This window comes from Gadus morhua, chromosome 1, assembly GCF_902167405.1.
Source record: "Gadus morhua chromosome 1, gadMor3.0, whole genome shotgun sequence".
Classification (NCBI taxonomy): Eukaryota; Metazoa; Chordata; class Actinopteri; order Gadiformes; family Gadidae; genus Gadus; species Gadus morhua.
The window spans coordinates 3,838,755-3,858,928 of NC_044048.1; positions in this window are offsets into that span (position 1 = coordinate 3,838,755).

Genomic DNA, 20,174 nt, shown 5'->3' on the forward strand with positions numbered 1-20,174 from the left:
CCCCCCCCCCCCCCCCCCCCCCCCCCCCCCCCCCCCCCCCCCCCCCCCCCCCCACATCTAATATTCATATGTGTCTGATTGGGTCAACTCTGGGAGATTGGCTGTATATTGCTGTATCTCATTGTGTGCCTTTTTAGATCATGCATCGATGAATAAATAATGGGTCCTATCCACTGATTGAAAAAAGAAAAAAGAAAAACAAGCCCTATTGAGATGATAATGGAATATGTGTGCTGTGTGCTGAACAAAGAGACACCTCCGTTCCTCTGTCTCCCCCTCGCTATGTGTGTGTCTTCAGTTCCCTAAACCCGCGATTCCCAACCGGGACCGGGTACACACACTCCTTGTATAGTCTTATACCTTAGGCTATACGTGTCATGTTATTCCTCCAACGCAAAGACAACATTTTTTGAATTTTTCTGAAAGTTTAAATATTGGAAAATTAAATTCAGACAATTAGCATTTGTTGCCAACTAGTTCACAATATGCAGCTACACCACTGTCAGTTTGTGTCTTGACTACTTTTGTGTTTTCTCAAGTCTCAGGTGAGTTTTCTGGTGTTTCTCTTATAAAGTGTATAATTTTATATTATTGCATTGTTGAAGAGAGCCTGACACAGATTTCATTGCTGTTGCTTTAAATGTTGTGAATATGACAAATAAACCATCTTGAAAAACGGCCACATCCTTTGTTTCAAAATGAAGCATTTTAAAATGAAGGCATTAAAATTGACCACCGGTCCTCCGCATTTTTTTGAAGAATATGCCGGTCCTTGGAACAGAAGCTGTTGGGAACCCCTGCCCTAAACGCGGGCTGACGGAGACCTGCCCGCAGTATGACGAGGACGGCTCTGCATGCTGTGCACTTTCCTCCTCATTTTAAAATCTTGACTGCTGTGGTTTTGTAGCCCCCCCCCCCCCCACCCCCATCCCTCAACTCCTCCTCCTTCCAAGGAATTAATGAAGTGAAACAAGTCACACACATACACCCACCCACACACAAAGCCCCCCCCCCCCCCTGTTTCTTGCTAATTGACAGTGATGGTGGAGGTTCGTCTCGGGGGCTGATGTCGATGGCAGCGTAGGCCTTAATAAAGATACATCGCTCTCTGTGTGTGTGTGTGGTGGTGGGGGGATGGCATGGATCCCCAAACACGCCAAACCCCCGAATAAACATCTCCCCCCCACCCCACCACCACCGTGCTCCACCTCCCCTGCAACAATCCCTTCCTCTCCTCTCCTCTCCTCTCCTATCCCCTCCTCTCTTCCTCTCCTCTCTCTCCTCTCCTCTCTCCTCTCCTCTCCTATCCCCTCCTCTCCTCTCCTCTCCTCTCCTCTCCTTTTCTCTTCTCTCCTATCCTCTCCTCTCTTCTCCTCTCCTTTTCTCTTCTCTCCTCTCCTCTCCTCTCCTCTCCTCTCCTCTCCCCTCCCCTCCTCTCCTCTCCTCTCCTCTCCTTTTCTCTTCTCTCCTATCCTCTCTCTTTCCTCTCCTTTTTCTTCTCTCTCTCCTCTCCCTCTCCTCTCCTCTCCTCTCCTCTCCCCTCCCCTCCTCTCCTCTCCTCTCTTTCTCTCCTCTCCTCTCCTCTCCTCTCCGATTAATGGATGAGTCTCACGAATGCTGATTGCGTCTGATGAACGACATGCCGGGAAAAAAAACTAAATTTTTAAAAATCAAATAGGAGAGATTAAGAGGCGATGGGAGTGGTTTGGGTGGGAGGGAGTGAGGGGGAGAGACCCCATTAGAGAGGCCTAGTATCTATGCTAATGAGTAAAATGCTAAGATGATGTCTCCCCGGTTAATTTCACAAATCCTTAATTGGCGTGACATTTCAATCCTCCGCCACGGCCTCCCTCTGACCCGCTCCCTCCGACGGGTGAGCAGGCGCTGAAAACAAACATCAACAACACAATGCCGTGCGCCAACACCGCACGCACACACACACACACACACACACACACACACACACACCACACACAAAAACAAAGACAAACACACACATGGAAGAAGACTCACGCGCAGGAAAAGACCCACACACACAAGAGAAGACGCACACACGCACTAGAATACCCACACACACACGAGTAGACGCACACACGCAAAAAAAGACCCACAAACGCACGAGAAGACCTCACACGCACTAGAATACCCACACACACAAGAGTAGACGCACACACGTTCGAAAATACCCACAAACGCACATGAAGACGCACACACTCACGAGAATACCCCCACACACACACGAGTAGACGCACATAGGCAAGAAAAGACCAACACACTCATGAGTAGACACACACATGCAGGAGAGAAGACCCACTATGCATTTGAAGACCCACAATGCACGTGAAAACCCCCACACACATGAGTAGATGCATTAGAAAACCCACACCGCACAAGAAGACCCACACCGCATGTGAAGACCCACACACGCACAAGAAGACCCACACATGCACATGAAGACCAACACATGCACGTGAAGATGCTCACACATGCACGGAGCAGTGTTGGGGGCCATCTCTGCCGTTACCGGGGGCTTTGATGTGCGCTCATTAGCATAGTAACAGAGCTGCGCTGACCACAGGGGCACCGTAACCGTGGCAACTGCAGCCCGCCTATTTAACTAAGGAACCCCTCTCTATCTCTGTACACACTCACACACACACACACAGACACACACAAAATACACCAACCGCAGCGACACCTTTAAATGTTTTTTTGAACCCCAGTTTATCAGAGAGATGAAATCACAGCCTGGTGAGGCCGGGTTGAACAAGCCACGGATCCTATGTGCTATGTTTTAAAAAAAAAAGACCCAAAATGTGACAAAATAACAACAATAAAAACAATATGAACAATCTTCCACAAACTAGCCATTTCTGTCCGAGATCAACATTGATATATACCGTTCTGCACATTTCAATTTTCAGCTCGCTGTCCCTGATTACATTCTTACTTATTTTTGGTTGTCATGTAATCAAAGCCATAGTTTGATCCATGTGTTTTGTAGCATTAAATGTATCATTATTTTAAATTGTGATTAGAAATGCTGGGTGGGAACATATGAACACAAGGCGTTGTAACACACTCAGCTTTAAGGTAAGAGTTTAAGCACAGTGCTCATGAAACGAGACACCATGTCACTTTTTTCCTTATGTTCCTTCCTTTTCCAGTGTCCACTCTTTCCTTGGGTTCAGATACGCTGCCAGAAGGCATACTGCAGGACCCTGGATCCGGGGATCCGACGGCAGTGTCCACCCAAAATAAAATCACCCATCTTCAATGATCGACGATGAACGCTGTTGTCAACTCACCCCTTTCAGTCATTACTGTTTTGTATATCTGTTGATTTCAACGTACAAAGACGCTGTGTCTGACACTAACCACCGAGCACACACATAGGTGAGCTGACGTGAAAGTGACGGCCCCGTAGCGCTTGTCGTCAGTGGGGCCTGGGGCGTAGTCACACATGGCAATGTCTTTATGTTTCTCCGCTTAGCTTTATATAAAGAATGTAGAAAGGCCAACACTGACAGGCTGCACAGTTCAGGACGGGGACACACAAGTCTTGTAACACTGTCAATTAGTCAGAAGGCCTATATGATTAATTAAAACTGATGGTTTGAAGTGCATTTAATGTCACATTATTTTTATCACTCAATATCACTGCAATATTTCTAAACACCTACCAGAATAGGGTGGCGAAGTCACGCCCCTTCCGCTAGAGCCCATGGGACCTATGAAATCGAAAAATATGAATGGGTTTCAATGGATAGAAAGTAATTATTTTCTGGTCCCAGTCTTTATATGCCCCGGATTACAAATATGTTGTTTGTGGATTTAAATGATAATTTTTCATGCAAAAAAAACGAAAAATTTTGGTGAAGAAGTTTGATAATGTTAGGTTTTTTCCAAGGGGAGGATAAAAGCATCAAAAGAGGTGAAAAACATTATAAGTTGGGGCATGTGGAGAGTTTTAGTTATGCCAATGGGGAGATTGTCGGTCTTGTCCACGCCAGTCACAGGGAGCGTGACGGCAAATACGAGACATGTAGTCTTTCTCATTGTGTTTTCTCTACAGCCTTTAACTGAACAATTGCACAATAAACGGTCAAACTCTTGACATGAAAAATTATCATTTAAATCCACAAACAACATCTGTGTAATCCGGGGCATATAAGACTGGGACCAGATGATAATTACTTTCTCTCCATTGAAACACATACATATTTTTCGATCTCATAGGTCCCATGGGCTCTACCGGAAGGGCCCTGCAATGGATCTGGATTATTTTATAAAGGGACACAGCATGTTTGAATCATGTGGTTGCAAGCCACGAGAAGCTATGTGTGTCAGTTTGTGTGTACCCGCTAAGTGTGTCAGTTTGTGTGTGTACCCCCTGTGTGTGTGTGTGTGTGTGTGTGTTTGGGTGTGTGTGTGTGCGTGTGTGTGCGTGTGTGTGAGTGTGTGCAACTCAGTAAGTATAGTTCTTACATTTAATTGGCTGCCGGGGATGCCACAACACGTTGAGAGTCTACCACTTACTGCTAGACGTGGAGACACATGCAGTGCAATGACCACACTGGCAACTGCACACACATACACACACACACACACGCACTCACACACAGTCACACACACACACACACCACACACACATACACACACAGTCACACACACACATACACTCACACACACTCACACACACACAAACACACACACACACACACACACACACACACACGCACACACACACACACACACACACACACACACACACACACACACACACACAAACACACATACACACCTACACACACACACATACATACACTCACATATACTCACACAAACACACACACACACACACATACACAAACACACACACACACTCACACACGCACACTAACACACACGGAACAGATGTCACTCGCCGTCTTCATTCTGCAGCAAAAGCATCGGCATTGCATATGGTGGATTCTGCACAGACGGAAAGACACCCCCGCCTGTCAAACATCAAGCGTTGCCTGCTGATAGACACACACACACACACACACACACACACACACACACACACACACACACACACACACACACACACACACACACACACACACACACACACACACACACACACACACACACACACCTACAGTAGATAACTGGCTGCAAACACAACACAGATATATGAGGGGCCTATGAGGGGCCGCCTGGGACAAAATTCATACTTGGTCTTACAAACACTATTATAATCTTGCATATACACCACTATACTCATACACACACACTATTATACTCCTTTTACAAGTATGTATAAGAGTGTATAGAAGTGTATGTGAGAGAGTATAGTAGTGTATGTGTGAGAGTATAGTAGTGTATGTGGGAGAGTATAGTTGTTTATGCAAGAGAATATAGTGTGTGAGAGAGTGAATAGTAGTGTATGTAAGAGAGTATAGTAGTGTATGTGAGAGAGAATAGTAGTGTGTTTGAGAGAGTATAGTAGTGTGTGTGAGAGAGTATATATGTTTATGCAAGAGACTATAGCAGAGTGTGTGAGAGAGTTTGAATGAAACGGAAGTGAGTTTGAACAAAATGGAAGTGAGTTTGATTCCTCAGTCCCTGATTGGCTGACAGCAGAGGCGGTAGCTTCTGGCGCTCAAAATGCTGCGCTGTCATTTCACTCTGGAATTTCCAGCGATTCTGTTATGCTGCGTTCGCACCAAAAAAATATTTGCTCGCTTGTTTGCGTGGTCGCCTGAGTTTGAGAGAGGCTTCCTCTTGTGACCGCCAATTCATTCTCAACCATGGCCAGTCTCTACGTGTTGTCGAAATACCATAGACGTCAGAAAAACCGACGCAGTCGTTTAGGATTCATTATATCATCCGTTCTATAAAATATTCTAATCAAGAACACTCCGGGAGCTCTGGTGGGGAGTCCTGGAGCTCTTTATCTATCTGTATAATATAATATATGATATAACGGCCAAAAGCTGTGTGCGCCTCCGGATGATATCATTAATCTTAAAGATTGCGTCGGGTTCTCGAACGTCTCTGGTCCTTCCACTGTTATATTTTAGCTTAAACTGAATTTATGAACTGTATAGTACGGTACTGCAATGTACAGTATTGAGCATTCGATTTCTTGGTTGTTGTGAAAACGTGCCTTCTGTGGAACTGAATAAAGACAGTGAATATGGAAGACTGCAGTGTTTTATATAAAGTAGACTAGTGTGTTGCTGCTGATCTGAAAGTGTATTCATATGATACAAGTGTGTATCATTTTGTCATCAGTGACATTTTGACAAAGGATTTTTAGGTTTCGATAGAAGAGTTTCAATTTGACATAGATGTGAATGGTATATTTCTCAGTGTTGTGTTTTATTTGCTTGTGTGTTGAATTTAGACACAATTAGCCAAGTTTTGCAAAATGTGGTCAAGCAATTGAAAAAAAACTGTAATAACCGCCAACCACATGCGCGCATGCCTCTTTTTTTTTGGGACAGGCCTGCAGAGAAATTTATGAAAGGTCAATTCATGGATGGATTCGGCACACAAGGCGAGGATCCATAAATCAACCCACGCACAATTGCCTTGTTTTTCTGTGTTTACAGTACAGTTGTGTAATTTTTGTTTATCTTTGTTTTATATTTGCTTAGACTGAATTTACTGCACTGTAAAGTACCGTACTGCAAGGTACAGTATTGAGTATTTGATTTTTTGGTTGTTGTGAAAACGTGCCTTCTGTGGAATTGAATAGAAACATTGAATATGGAAGACTGCAGTGTTTTATATAAAGTCGAATAGTGTGTTGCTGCTGATCTGAGAGTGTATTCATATGATACAAGTGTGTATCATTTTGGCAATGGATTGTTAGGTTTCGATAGAAGAGATTCAATTTGACCTAGATGTGAATGGTATATTTCTCAGTATTGTTTCTTAGTTTTTCTCAATCGTTTAAACACGTTTTGTGAAACTATAGCTAAATTTCTCAAAACTCTAAACAAAAACCTGACAGTAAACACAACTATCAAATGAATATCTCAGAGGGCATCAATTAAACACTGGTGTGATCAATTCAAAACACTTCCATCAAAATACTATTTACATATGTTTGGCTTTATGAGGCCATGTTAAATATTCCATTGTTTAAAATTGTTTAGAAATAGCTTTATTTTTTAAAGTTGCAATTAGGTTGTACATATAGTATAAAGACTATTGCCATATTGTAATACAATACTGCGAATATATCATATAAATATTGCATTGACTAAATCGTATCAGAATGGGATACAATGCATATTTGTCTATACAATGAGCTCCAATGGGCTAAACTCACAATCCCAGGTTCCCAGTGTCATAATGTACACCTTTAGTTGATGCTGCAACATTGTTCTGACAATACACCAATGTTATCTACTTTGGTAAATTACAGTACAGTAATTGCACTGATAAGTAAAATGAAAAACACTACAGTAAGAAAATATTTAGACTGTCTTTCGGGGGATGTGATGATGAAATCATTGCAGTACAAGTACAGAAAGGTAACAAAGCAAATATTTTTTTTTTCACTGTAATACAGTAAAATGTTCAGCTGAACTGACTGCATAAAAAGCTTTTCGTAGACCAACAAAAAATAAAAATAAGAATATAAATGAGGTGAATCAGATCTACATGTAAATCAGTATGTATCCCACCTCCAATCCTGATCAGGCCAAAGGACCATATCGACAACACAGTAGAGCTCACCAAGTCCTATTTTATGCTCTGACACATGATTGAAGTTTTTTGCCAGTTGAGTTTGAACAGGTGAGAAGTGAGTTAGACTTATTGGTAAATAGTTGTTTTGAAGGCCAGTGTGATCCAGGTGAAGCAAGTGTGCTAAATGATGAGATTTGTGCTTAGAGTTTAGCCAAAATGTGAAACAGTTGAATTATGCTTAGAGTTTGGCAGTCTTGTAGTTGATACATGATCTTCGAGTTTTCAGAATTGTGGTCATAGTTCCATTTTTTGTGTGTATGCAATTGAGAAAATCTGTATTTGCTTGTGTGTTGAGTTTTGAGACAATTAGCCAAGTTTTGCCAAATTTGTTCAAGCAATGAAAATAAACTGTAAAACTCAGACACACACACACAAACACACACACACACACACACACACACACACACACACACACACACACACACACACACACACACACACACACACACACACACACACACACATACACACACACACAGAAAGACTTTACGGTGCAATCTTGACTTATCCCCATTATTAAAGGAATTCGAGTTATCTTCTTTTATAGAAAGTACTGCACATTTTCTCCATGACTAATAATTTGAAGATGTGAGTTACTGTATGTGCACATTAAGAACCAAATGGTAACTAACTGGAAACTCACAGTGATTATTACACCAGACCAGAATGATTGTTGAACAGGTATATTTGGGAAAGAGGTGGGGAAAGGTTTGGGGTGAATGGTGTGTGATTGTGTGTGTGTGAGTTTAGGTGTGTGCAATCCAGACAGGGTTGTTTGCTGCATTCTTTTAGAGACCAGAGGCTCTCTCTCTCTCACTGAGTTTTGCGTTTGCAGAGAGACCCAGTGAGGACAAACTGATACAACACTCCAGAAGACACTCACTCTTTAATGAGCCGATCGATCAGTTTTCCTCAGACCCTGGACAGAGGGTGAAAGAGATGGATAGAGATAGTGATAGAGAGAGAGATAGGGGGAGAGAAGGAGAGAGAGAGGAGTAGAAAAAAGGAGAAGACGAACGAAGGAGGGAGCAAAACAGCAATGAAGAGACGAAAGGCTTTGCAAAGCTTTAGATCACAAAGTGGGGGCTCTCTTCAAAGGACCGCAGGGGAGTGGGCTTTGTGCCTGTAAAATTCAATTTACCTTTTCACACACTCACACACAGCAGCAGCTTATGAGCTGCATGCCTCAATACCAGCCACCATACAGCCTGCCGGTGTGAGGATGTGTGTATATGTGTGTGTGTGTGTGTGTGTGTGTGTGTGGGGTTGTGCGTGTGTAGGTGTGTTGTGTGTGGTGTTGTGTGGCGTGTATGTGTGTGTGTGTGTGTGTGTGTGGTGTGTGTGTGTGTGTGTAGTGTGTGTGTGAGTGTGTGTGTGTGTGTTGTGTGTGTTGTGTGTGTGTGTGCGTGTGTGTGTGTGTGTGGTTTATGTGTGTGTGTGTGTGTGTGTGTGTGTGTGTGTGTGTGGTGCGTGGTGTGTGTATGTTGTGTGTGTGTGTGTGTGTGTGGGTGTGGGTGTGTGCCAAATACGGCCCTGTGTACGCCAGCCCATGGACACCCTTTGTGTTTTTTTGTGTGCGTGTCTGTTTCTGTGTGATGAGATTGACTGGACAATTGTAAGCCAGCCAGTGTGTGTCTGCTTCCCACTTGTGTATATGCATGGATGCACACACACACCACACACAATGCCAGGCTCTACGGGTGTTTTCGGGGATCTCTGGCTTGTCGCACATCCCCATATCTCAACACATCAGAAATGACAGCACCACAGCAAACGCAGAATAAAAGCGTCTGAAACCGCAGCACAGAAGGCAGAGGCTGGGGTCCGTCCATCCCATACCATGGACACCGCCACACCAGTGGGAGCCAAACAACAACACAGAAAAAAAGCAATTCTCTAGAAACTCGAAGAGTTCTTGAAGAAACAGTGTTTGGTTGGATAGGGAATGGAGTGTGTGTGTGTGTGTGGGGGGGGGGGGGGGGGGGGGGGGGGGGGGGGGGGGGGGGGGGGGGGTGGAGGGGAGGCTGATGAGAGAATAGAACTCATGGAGGGAGAGAAAGGGGGGGAGCTATGGGGAGCAGCGATGAGATAAAAAGTGACGGAGAGAAGAGGGACGTGACAGGAAGCCCCGTATATAAGACCCTGATAACTCTGTCAGCTTTAGTTAGCCTGCAGCAACCCCAGCCTGATTCTGTGTCTGTGTGTGTTTGCGGCGATTAAGAATTCCTCCAGACATCCTTGAGAGATAGAAATCTGTTGTGTATTCGCAAATGATGGAAAGAATGCATGCGTTTGCGTGCTTGTGCGTGCGTGTGCGTCTGCATGCATGCGTTCATACGCCTGTGTGTGTGTGTGTGTGTGTGTTCTGTGTGTGTGTGGTGTGTGTGTTGTGTGTGGTGTGTGTGTTGTGTGGGTGTGTGTGTGTGTGTGTGTGTGTGTGTGTGCAGGGCAGGGGAGGAACACACATCCTCCCACAATTACACTGACACTGATATTGCTCATCAGTGAGAGCGCTGCGCAGTGTGTCGACATGTTTCAAGAGCCGCTCACTCACTCCGACGGAGCGTCAAGGCTGAGGATCAGAGAGCTGCACTTCTGCCATCTCCATGTAGGTGTGTTTTTACAACTCCTCCCGTCTTTTTACCTTTCCCCCGTAAAATGCACAGAGAAAAATATATAGAATACGCAGCCAGAACATTCCCTGAGTGCACGTATGCACTATATAGCCTATATATTTATGGAAACATTCAAATTAATGGCAATATGTCATGTTGATGTGTAGAAATAGTTGTCCATCGGTGTGTTTCCCAGACAGACATATTGCGGTTGAGAAGAAGAAAACCGTTAATTGTTACTTGTAGAACAGCGACATCATATGGCAGGAAGATGAACTGCAGTTAGATAATATCCATCTTTCTTGGAGGTGTGTGTGAGCACTAGAGACCCCTCTAGGGGATGATTCACAGCTGCTGCTGCTGCTGTGGGAATGGTTATCAGCCGTCTGGATGGATTGTCTGTGTTCTCTGATATTTTCGCCATGTGTCGCAGTCCTTCTCCACAGAGAAATCACAACCGCCGTCACAGGCTGACATTCCTCAAAGAATAGCGACAGGGACATCTTGGGACAGGACATTTCTCATTTCTCTCTGAGATATTGTCAGAGAAACCCATTGAAATCGGTCGTGGTGCAATTGCGTCTTATGTCAATTGAAATGCAAACTAGTGTCACCCTTTACAGATAGAATACAATTCTGTTTTAATTTTTGAAAAAATATTTTGTGTTCATCCATGATGTCGCCAGGAAAGGGTATCCTGGATTCCATACCATGTCATTCACTTTGTCATCGTGCATATCTCTTAGCAATCCTCAATATCACATCATGGGTTAATGAATGGTAGCACACGGCATGAACAAAAGGATGATCATGGCATAAAGGAGCTTTCGCTGTTCACCAGTTCTGACGCAAGAACCCATTCCAAAATCTGGGCTTCGCATTTTTGCCGCTTCAAAAGATTGATTAAAAAAAAGAAATCTGCAGAAACACAACACAAGGAAGCATCTTTATTTCCCCCGTTGAGGGAGCACACATCTGTGTGCCTTAAAACACACATTTCCTGAAGGAGGTAACTGTGTCTTCATTTAAACCAGCAGGGACGAAGGAACACACAGTAACTACTCTATTGTTTAAGCCCCTTTTTCTGTTTTTGTTGTGATAACGAGCAAAGAGACACTCCCAATCTATCAGGAAAGAGAAGAGAAAATATTTATAAATAGTGTGTGTGAGTCACACACACAGACAACACAGAGAGAAACACAGAGTGGGATAGAGAGAGAGAGAGAGAGGAGAGGAGAGAGAGAGAGAGAGAGAGAGAGAGAGAGAGAGAGAGAGAGAGTGAGAGGAGAGAGAGGACCGAGAGAGAGAGAGAGAGAGAGAGCTCAACCTTTGGTGTTATGGCCTATTTGTGTACACGACTATGTGGTTCCCAACACCTCGTCCCCGATGGCTGATGTTATTTTTAAACAATGCAGCACAGTGCTCCCAAGACATGTCATTACTGCCATTTGTACACACGTTGGTGTGTTTGTATGATAGCTTGTGTGTGTAGGAGTGTGTGTGTCTGTGCAAGATAAGCGTGCATGTGTCTGAGTGAGCGCACATCTTTAACTATGTGGGAGGCCAACTCCTTCACTTTTCATATTTTTCGGCTCAGTTCGGTTGCCATGGAGACGTTGGCAGGCCACTAAAGTAGCTAGCGGTGACCTTGAAGCAGCTAGTGGAGCAGCTTCTCTTCTCCTATTGGCTGCTCGTTAACCACAAAAACACATGTACTGAGAGAACCTCCATGCGTCGCGCTTGGAGTTCAATGCATTGCGCTTTTTGTGACCGGCAATTCTCTCGTCTGCCCGGATTCCAACTCTTATATATCCCCAATTACTTGAGATGTACATACTCATGAACTCATGAAGATATTTCTTCACCCAATCAGAACCCGGCACCCATTTATGCACTTGAGTTGGTGAAATACAAACATGAGCACATCGGCGCAGACCACTAGAGTGGGGTAAGACCCCTCAGCCATGTTATTCGGGACTGATTAAGTCATTTGACTGCAGGTGCGGTACTCAATAAGGGTAATTACCACCTAAACCAATCAATAGGTGGCAAGAAAGTGCAAAAAATAAAAAAGTGAGTGTGTTCGAGCTGTGATCTTAGAACCAGATCCACGTATGGGTCGGGCAGTGGAAACAGAGGTCAGAGGAGCTGCAGTGCAGATCTACTTTTTGGAGAGGCCTGTTCATTCGTTAATGTGTGGTCCGGGTTCATTTAACACCCAGGCCAGTCGTGAGCTGGCCTTGTTAAAGCTGAACCCCATGGCCCAGAGCAGAGTGCACACTTCCCCTCTCCCTCCCCCCTCCCAATCATCCGCCACCCAGGCGTATTGATTTGACTGCGCTTAGCTCACACCTCTTCGGACTCGTTAACTGAAAGTGGACTCACACGGTCACGTGTCAGGTGAGGTTGGACCATCGGGAGACAACTCTCAACGCGTGATGCTTCTGAATCAAGGCTTGGATCAGGCCGAGACCAGTAGCAAAAGAAGAGGGTCGATTTGTGGCGAGGAAAGTACTACATAGCCCGTTTGCTCTTCTTGCACTTCTGGGCGCCGGGACCTGCATTCCTCGAGTCTAGAGGCATTAGCTATGGCTCCTGCTCTGGAAAGACTGAACCTGACCCACTTAATGACAATGAACAGTGACTGCAGTCAGGGAATAGATGAGGCAACCTTAAATACCAGGGTTCCTTCAGATAGCCAGGAGGATTGATTCCTGGCTGCAATTGTGATTCAGGATTCAGTGTTTCTCTTGTTAGAGACGTCTACAATGAAACTCTCCCCTTTCATTACTCCGTAATTAAGGTGGAAGTGAAACCAAAGTCATTAATTTAGTTTTTTTACATCCTTTCAATTGTATCTACAGCACCTTAAATTATTATTAAATGTATTAATATTTATACAGTTGAGGACATCCGGTTATCTAACATTGATATAATACTCTAGTAAGTACAGTACTCTAATAAGTCTTACAGTGTTGCTTTGATAGCAGATACACAATTTAGTTCAGCAGATCTACCTCGGCACTGATACAAGGGCCAGAGTTCCCATAAGGGGCATTCTACTTACGCTCTCTGTATTTCGCCTCATGCCCTTCTGAAATGGGTGGATTCAACTAGATTTTCAAATTATGCCTCAAAAAGGGGAATTTACAGATCTCTTAAGCCCTTTAACGAAGGACTTCTGATCATCTTTTAATCTTCATCGTTTGTTTTTACAAATCGTATCAAAGCCACACCTTTTAACTCAACGCAAAAACAGCAAACCTTGTTTCTTAATTTCAATTGCACGTTTGTTTGATTCCAGTATAAAAAAAAAAGGTCATAGTTATCTCTTTCATATTTCCGCCTGGCACCTCAACACCTACATGGACTACTGTACATTCACATTTCCCTTCTGCAGCCATCCTGACTTCACACTTCAGTTCAAAGAGCTCCTTTGAAACACACCGAAAAAAATGAAACACATCCCTTACTGTCCCTTTCCATCGCAAATTACCATACAAAGGGATTCCCGCCTGCGCATGCTATGACGGAGCAGTCTTCTTTCATAGGCAGGGGACAGACCGGGCTGGAGTGCTGCTGAATTTCCAGCTCAGCTGCGTGTCTATGATCAAAGTGGATAAAGGCAGACAGATAGCAAGCAGCCGCCAAAAGACAGGCTATGCCTAGGGTGGTTTGACTGTCGCTATTTTGGATGTAATGCCTTGCACTCTTTCTTCCATTCACCAGCTGGCAGCCAGTACTTGACAGACTCGTCTAAAAGGTATTCAACTCAGCACCAGAGGGAAAGGGGCAACCGTGAAGACACCTTACACTCACACTCGGCTTCCTTTCCTAAAGTCATTGTAGTGATTGTGCTCACCCTTCCTTAATATCCAGATGCTTCTTGATTGGGAACTTACCAAATGTCCGTATACATAGTAAGCTAGAGAAGCAGCTAAAGCGTTCATAGCTTTGGATAAAAACACATCAGTGTATGCTACAGAGGGAAATGCTGAGATTGCAACATGGGCATACGTCTCATACATCTGCCCATTATGCAAGTGCATTAAGCCAGCGCCAGCAATATTGAAAATCATGAGCAAGCCACTTGCAAATAGACTACAATAGCTTTTCTATAGCGAAGAATGTACCATTAGGAACATGGTGATTAAATGTGAAACTGGTAACATGACATTATCTTTACTTACCTTATTGATAAATGAAAACTACAATAGAGGTGATTAGTCTGTTCATAACATTGTGATTTAATTAAAAAATGATAACCAAACAGAAAGATTGGATGATGCATGACTTTTGATCATTTGTTTTGGAATATAATTGTATGATATTCCTTGCACAATTGAAAACAGTGATAGAAAAATATTTTATTATATAGCACTGGCTAACAACAATTACATTGCATAAAAAAACTGTAAAACAAAATAATAAAGTGTTCTTATTTTAGTACAAACGACGAACCGTAATGACTATTAAGTAAGTAACATAGCAGGCCATGTGTAGGAAGCTGATGGTTCTGCTCCTCAACAGCCAACGCTGATCCTCAAGTCCACACAACTCCTTTCCTCCTGCTCAACCACTAACTGCTACAACTCGTCTCCTTGAAGATATATTGAAATAGCAATCTGAAGCAAGACGATATGCGGCTTCTAGACCCGAGCAGTGTCGTGGTTCTGGGTCATAATTGAAGAGATTTATTTTGGAATTTTACTGTTACAACTAATAAATCCTTGTAATTGCTGAGAATGTGCTTAATATCGTAACTTTCCCTTACTTTCTATGAATACCCCAAACGTTCAAAAAAATGTACCGTTGCAACAGCTACTTTGCAAGTCGGGAAAGCCGTGGGAAAGTGCTAGAAAGCCTAACAGATGTGGACACCGAAACGGTTTGGTTACTGTGCCTGTGCTACTTGGGATAGGATATATTGGAGTATGGTATGGTTGGCCCGATAAAGTAAACAATAGCCTTTACTTTACGCTTGTTTTTAAAAATATAGATCTAACTTAATTACACTGATCTAGGCCACGGTAAAACTACCTTGGAATTCATAGTAACTAACTGGCAGCAAATGACAACTTACTGTAAAAAATAATCACAGTATTATAACTGTCAAATAAAACAAAATAACTTTGTACACAGTAATATCCAAGTAAAAGTATTTTTCGCTAAAATACTAGTGTGGTAACTGTAATAAAGAGGATGAGTATATTACCTTAGCAGCCTGTTATAATTAGAAGGGCAGAGCTGGAGGAGCATATATTACCTTACCAGCCTGTTATTAGTAGGCAGAGCTAATATAGAAGAATACATTACCATAGCAGCCTGTTATTATTAGTAGGTAGAGCTGATATAGAGGAGTATATTACCTTAGCAGCCTGTTATGTTAGCAGGTAGAGCTGATATAGAGTATATTACCTAAGCAGCCTGTTATTAGTTGGTAAAGCTGATATAGAGGAGTATATTACCTTAGTAGCCTGTTATTAGTAGGCAGAGCTGGAGGAGTATATTACCTTAGCACCCGTTATTATTAGAACTGACATAGAGGAGAATATTACCTTAGCAGCCTGTTATTATTCGTAGGTAGAGCTGGTATAGAGGGTTGTATTACCTTAGCAGCCTGTTATTATTAGTAGATAGAGTGATATAGAGGAGTATATTACTTTAGCAGCCTGCTATATTAGAGCTGGAGGAGTATATTAACTTAACGTAATTACGGCGCAACACTTTTTTTTTACTGAATGAACCGAACAATACATACATGCCCTGAACCGTAACTACACTGTAACATACTGACTGTAAAATGTAGAGTAAATTTCTGCTGATTAAAGTTGCCTGAAAAATCCTGTAGAAATAGTCACAGTATCAAGCTTGTACATAAATATAATAATAAATGAATAAAAAATACTAGGTAACATGTATTTTAGATTTTGTGCCTATAATGCATTGGCAGAATTCAAAAAAATACAAGTATAGGTTGTACAATTATAAAACAATAAGTTACTGTATAATCTTACCATAGGAATACTACAGCCAATTGTTACAGTGTAGTGATATAGTTCCGATATTTTAACTTGAACCGTTCCATCCCTAGCATATAACAGTTGGCATATTTTCTGGAATTTCGACAAAGCATCTGCATCCGTAACAGTTCTATAAAACATAATTTAAAGGGACACTGTGTAAAATTTACTCCCATCTAGTGGTACAATTGTAATTGCATTCAAACTAATAGTGCTCACTTGTTCAAAAACTACGGTGGGCAGTATGTGCCAAGAAGCTGTGTCATGACATCCAATACTACCTCATCGAGTCATTCGAGTGATGATGAGGTTCGCTATTGCAAACAAATTTCAAACTGCATTGAATCATTAGTGTAAGCCATTGATGGATGAGTAATTATTCCTCGAGCAAGAGATAGAGAAATTATTTCAGTCATTATTCACGCTGGCTCAGAGTGAAAACGCGTTTGTATTTCCTGTACCACGTAGTGCTTTTTGAGACCCTCTCGCAGTTCATAGACCGGAAGAACATGGAAGCCTCCATGAAGCTTACCCGTCCTATGTAGCTACACATTAAATTATTCTTCGCTCAGGAGGATATGTGAGATTTCTGGCGGAGATAATTTTACACCAATGAGGACTTATTTATGAATGAAAACGTTGATTTGAGGAAATAAATGACTTAAAATATTACACAGTGTCCCTTTAAGGCAAGGCAAGGCAACTTTATTTATATAGTACTTTTCATACACAAGGCAGACTCTTAGTGCTTCAAATATAAAACATTGTCATATAATAAAATTAAATCATAGATAAGTAAAAGAAAAACATGCAAAAAATGAGTACAAAAGATAAAAAATAAAGGAAAAGTTTAAAAAGCATTTTAGAAAGTGCAATGTGTTTAAGATCAGATCAACAGTCTCTCCGGTAACCACGTCGGGACCTCCAACCTGACTGAAAGGAACTTGTTCCTTTCTCTGGGACTCCAACCCGGCTTTTTAAACTTTTCCTTTATTTTTTATCTTTTGTACTCATTTTTTGCATGTTTTCTTTTACTTATCTATGATTTAATTTTATTATATGACAATGTTTATATTTGAAGCACTAAGAGTCTGCCTTGTGTATGAAAAGTACTATATAAATAAAGTTGCCTTCCCTTCAAAGTTCTTGAATCAGATCAACAGTCTCTCTGGTATAGATCATTTATCTCTCTGATATCCACGTCGGGACTCCAACCCGACCCAAAGGAACTTGGTCCTTTCTCTGGTACTCCAATCCAGATTCTGTGACTTCAACCCGGATTCTAGGACTGTAAACCCGGACAGAACTCGGGTCTCAAAACCTTATCCTTTCTACTGTCTCCCTAGTATCAGAATCATGTATATCTCTAGTAAAAATATAAAATAAAGGCAAAGTTAAAAAAGGATTTAATTAATTAAATAGAAAATAAAGGCAAGGTTAAAAAAAAGCATTTTAGATTTAAGACTTTGTAGAAGCTAAAGCAAACATAAAAGTCTTCAGTCTTGTTTTAAAAGTGGTCAGAGTTTGGGGCAAGTCTTAAATCCTCAGGGGAGTTTATTCCAAGCTATTGTTGCTTAGTAACTAAATCCTGCTTTCCCATGTTTCGTGTCTATATTTAACAGATTGGTCTCAGATGATCTTAGTGGTCTAGATTGCTTATGTAGTGGAAGCATATCAGTTAAATATTTTGGCCCCTAAACCATGTAGGGATATATAGGTTAGCAACATGATTTTTAAAATCAATTCTCTGACCTACAGGGAGCCAATGTAACGATTTTAAAATTGGTGTAATATGTTCAAATTCTTTGGTCTTTGTTAGAACTCTAGCAGCAGCATTCTGAATAAGATGTAGTTGCCTTAGAGTTTTTTCCGTTTTTTTGAGTTACCTGACTGTATTTACTGTTTCCACCTAATTGTATTTATCTTCAAAAGACCACTTTTATTGAACAAGACTTTTACCTAGCATGACAAGCCTGGAGGGGATGGGACGGGAGAACTGGTCCTCGGTGTTGGCAGAGGTTGGAGTCGCTGAGGAGAAGAATTATATTAACAAAGGCTTAGAAAAATACTCCAAGCAATTAGTCTGTAACTTATATTATATATTATTATAAACTATGGTTTAAGGGTAATTTTATTCTTCTCCAGCCTGGTCTCAAAATGATCATCTGTCAATAATATGCAGGCCAACATGCAGTACATAAAAACATGAATGCATATTTTAGGGCTCCTGGTTAGAGTGCAGACGAATGCCAATGTTTAATACTAACCTATATGATTAAAGGGTAGAGAGCATTTATAACAGAAAGAATACACAGTTAGATTGCAATTGTTAATTTTCGCAATTGATCAGCCTTTTATTGCAGTCCATTCTGATAAACCCAGAATGTTAGGTGAAATACTGCCCTCTTACCAGGGCCAATGCACACAAGTACTCTTTTTAAGAGGAGTTCTTGAGAGAGAAAAAAAGGGCATCCTCTGCCTCTTAAAGAAGCGTCATTGTGACACATAACCTGGACAACACCTGACCACTGTTTCTAGTGTCTCTCGATCTAGTTGTGGTAGGCATTCGATCTAGTTGTGTGTATGGCATTCTCAATGCCATACATTGAGAATGGGGAGCTAGCTTGCCCCCTTAAGTGGTTGAGTTAGGCTAAACCATAAACATGCATTAAGTTTCCAACCAAATAAAGCTACATGCACACTTCTGAACCACATAAACATAGGCCCCTATTCCAACAAAAATATTTAACAAATTAGTTTTAAGAGATCATAAGTTCTAAGAACGTATGGATATGGACAAATTATAAACAAACAGATTAAAAGGCCTGGCTGGGGCATGATTTAATAAGCCTTGAACTGTTTTATTTTATTTCATATTATTATTTGTTCCATATATAAACTATACTCTAGCGTATGGATTTTGTGTTGAAAATGTTGGTGGTTTGAGTTTGAGAAAAAGTCAAAAGGACATTTTGCAACCTAACATTTTTACATCCTAAACGTACCTATTCATCCCGATTTTATTGAAAAGGCATTCGACACGCCTTGCGTTCAGCAAAGTCATTGACAATGTGCGTGATGTCAAGCTTCCTTGCTCGTTGACTCTCAATTGACGATCTGGCAAATGATTGGCCAGATCGTCAATTGAAAGTCAACAAGCAGCCTACTATGGTTCCCATTATGCATTCAGGTATCATATCATGAATTTATTTGATTAAATACAAAAAGCAACAACATCGATTTACAAAAATAATCCACTAATATATTACGTTTCAAGATTGTTTTAGGGATTTCATCTGAATGAATTTCTTTCCTCAAATTTGACTCCTGCCCTGATAAAACAGTATACCTAAAATCACGGGTACATAACTTGCATGTCGGCTTCTTCTTTAAATTCAAAGTAAGTTATTCCTCACGGTTTGAGCAATCTACACAAATTATCAAACACTTGCTAGTTTTTGTTGGGGGCCCGTTTAGCATGGAAGGGGCCCCCTGTGATGCGGTGACTGCCCCGCCCATAGCTCCGCCCCTGACTGACATACACTTACTGCAGTACAAAACATCTTAGTTTGCAGATTCAAGATTTAAACATGGAGTTAATATTAATTCAACACTTAAAACGTGCTTATTTATCTTACTAACCTGTATTCTGAATGTAACCGAATATGGCAAACATTGTTAGTGTTGCCAATGACTGATGATAATTATTTCACTGACATTATATAGAAACCAAGATTTCAAGGGCAAAGCGCTTCCGGAAAAAAAGGATCTTGGAGCAACCATG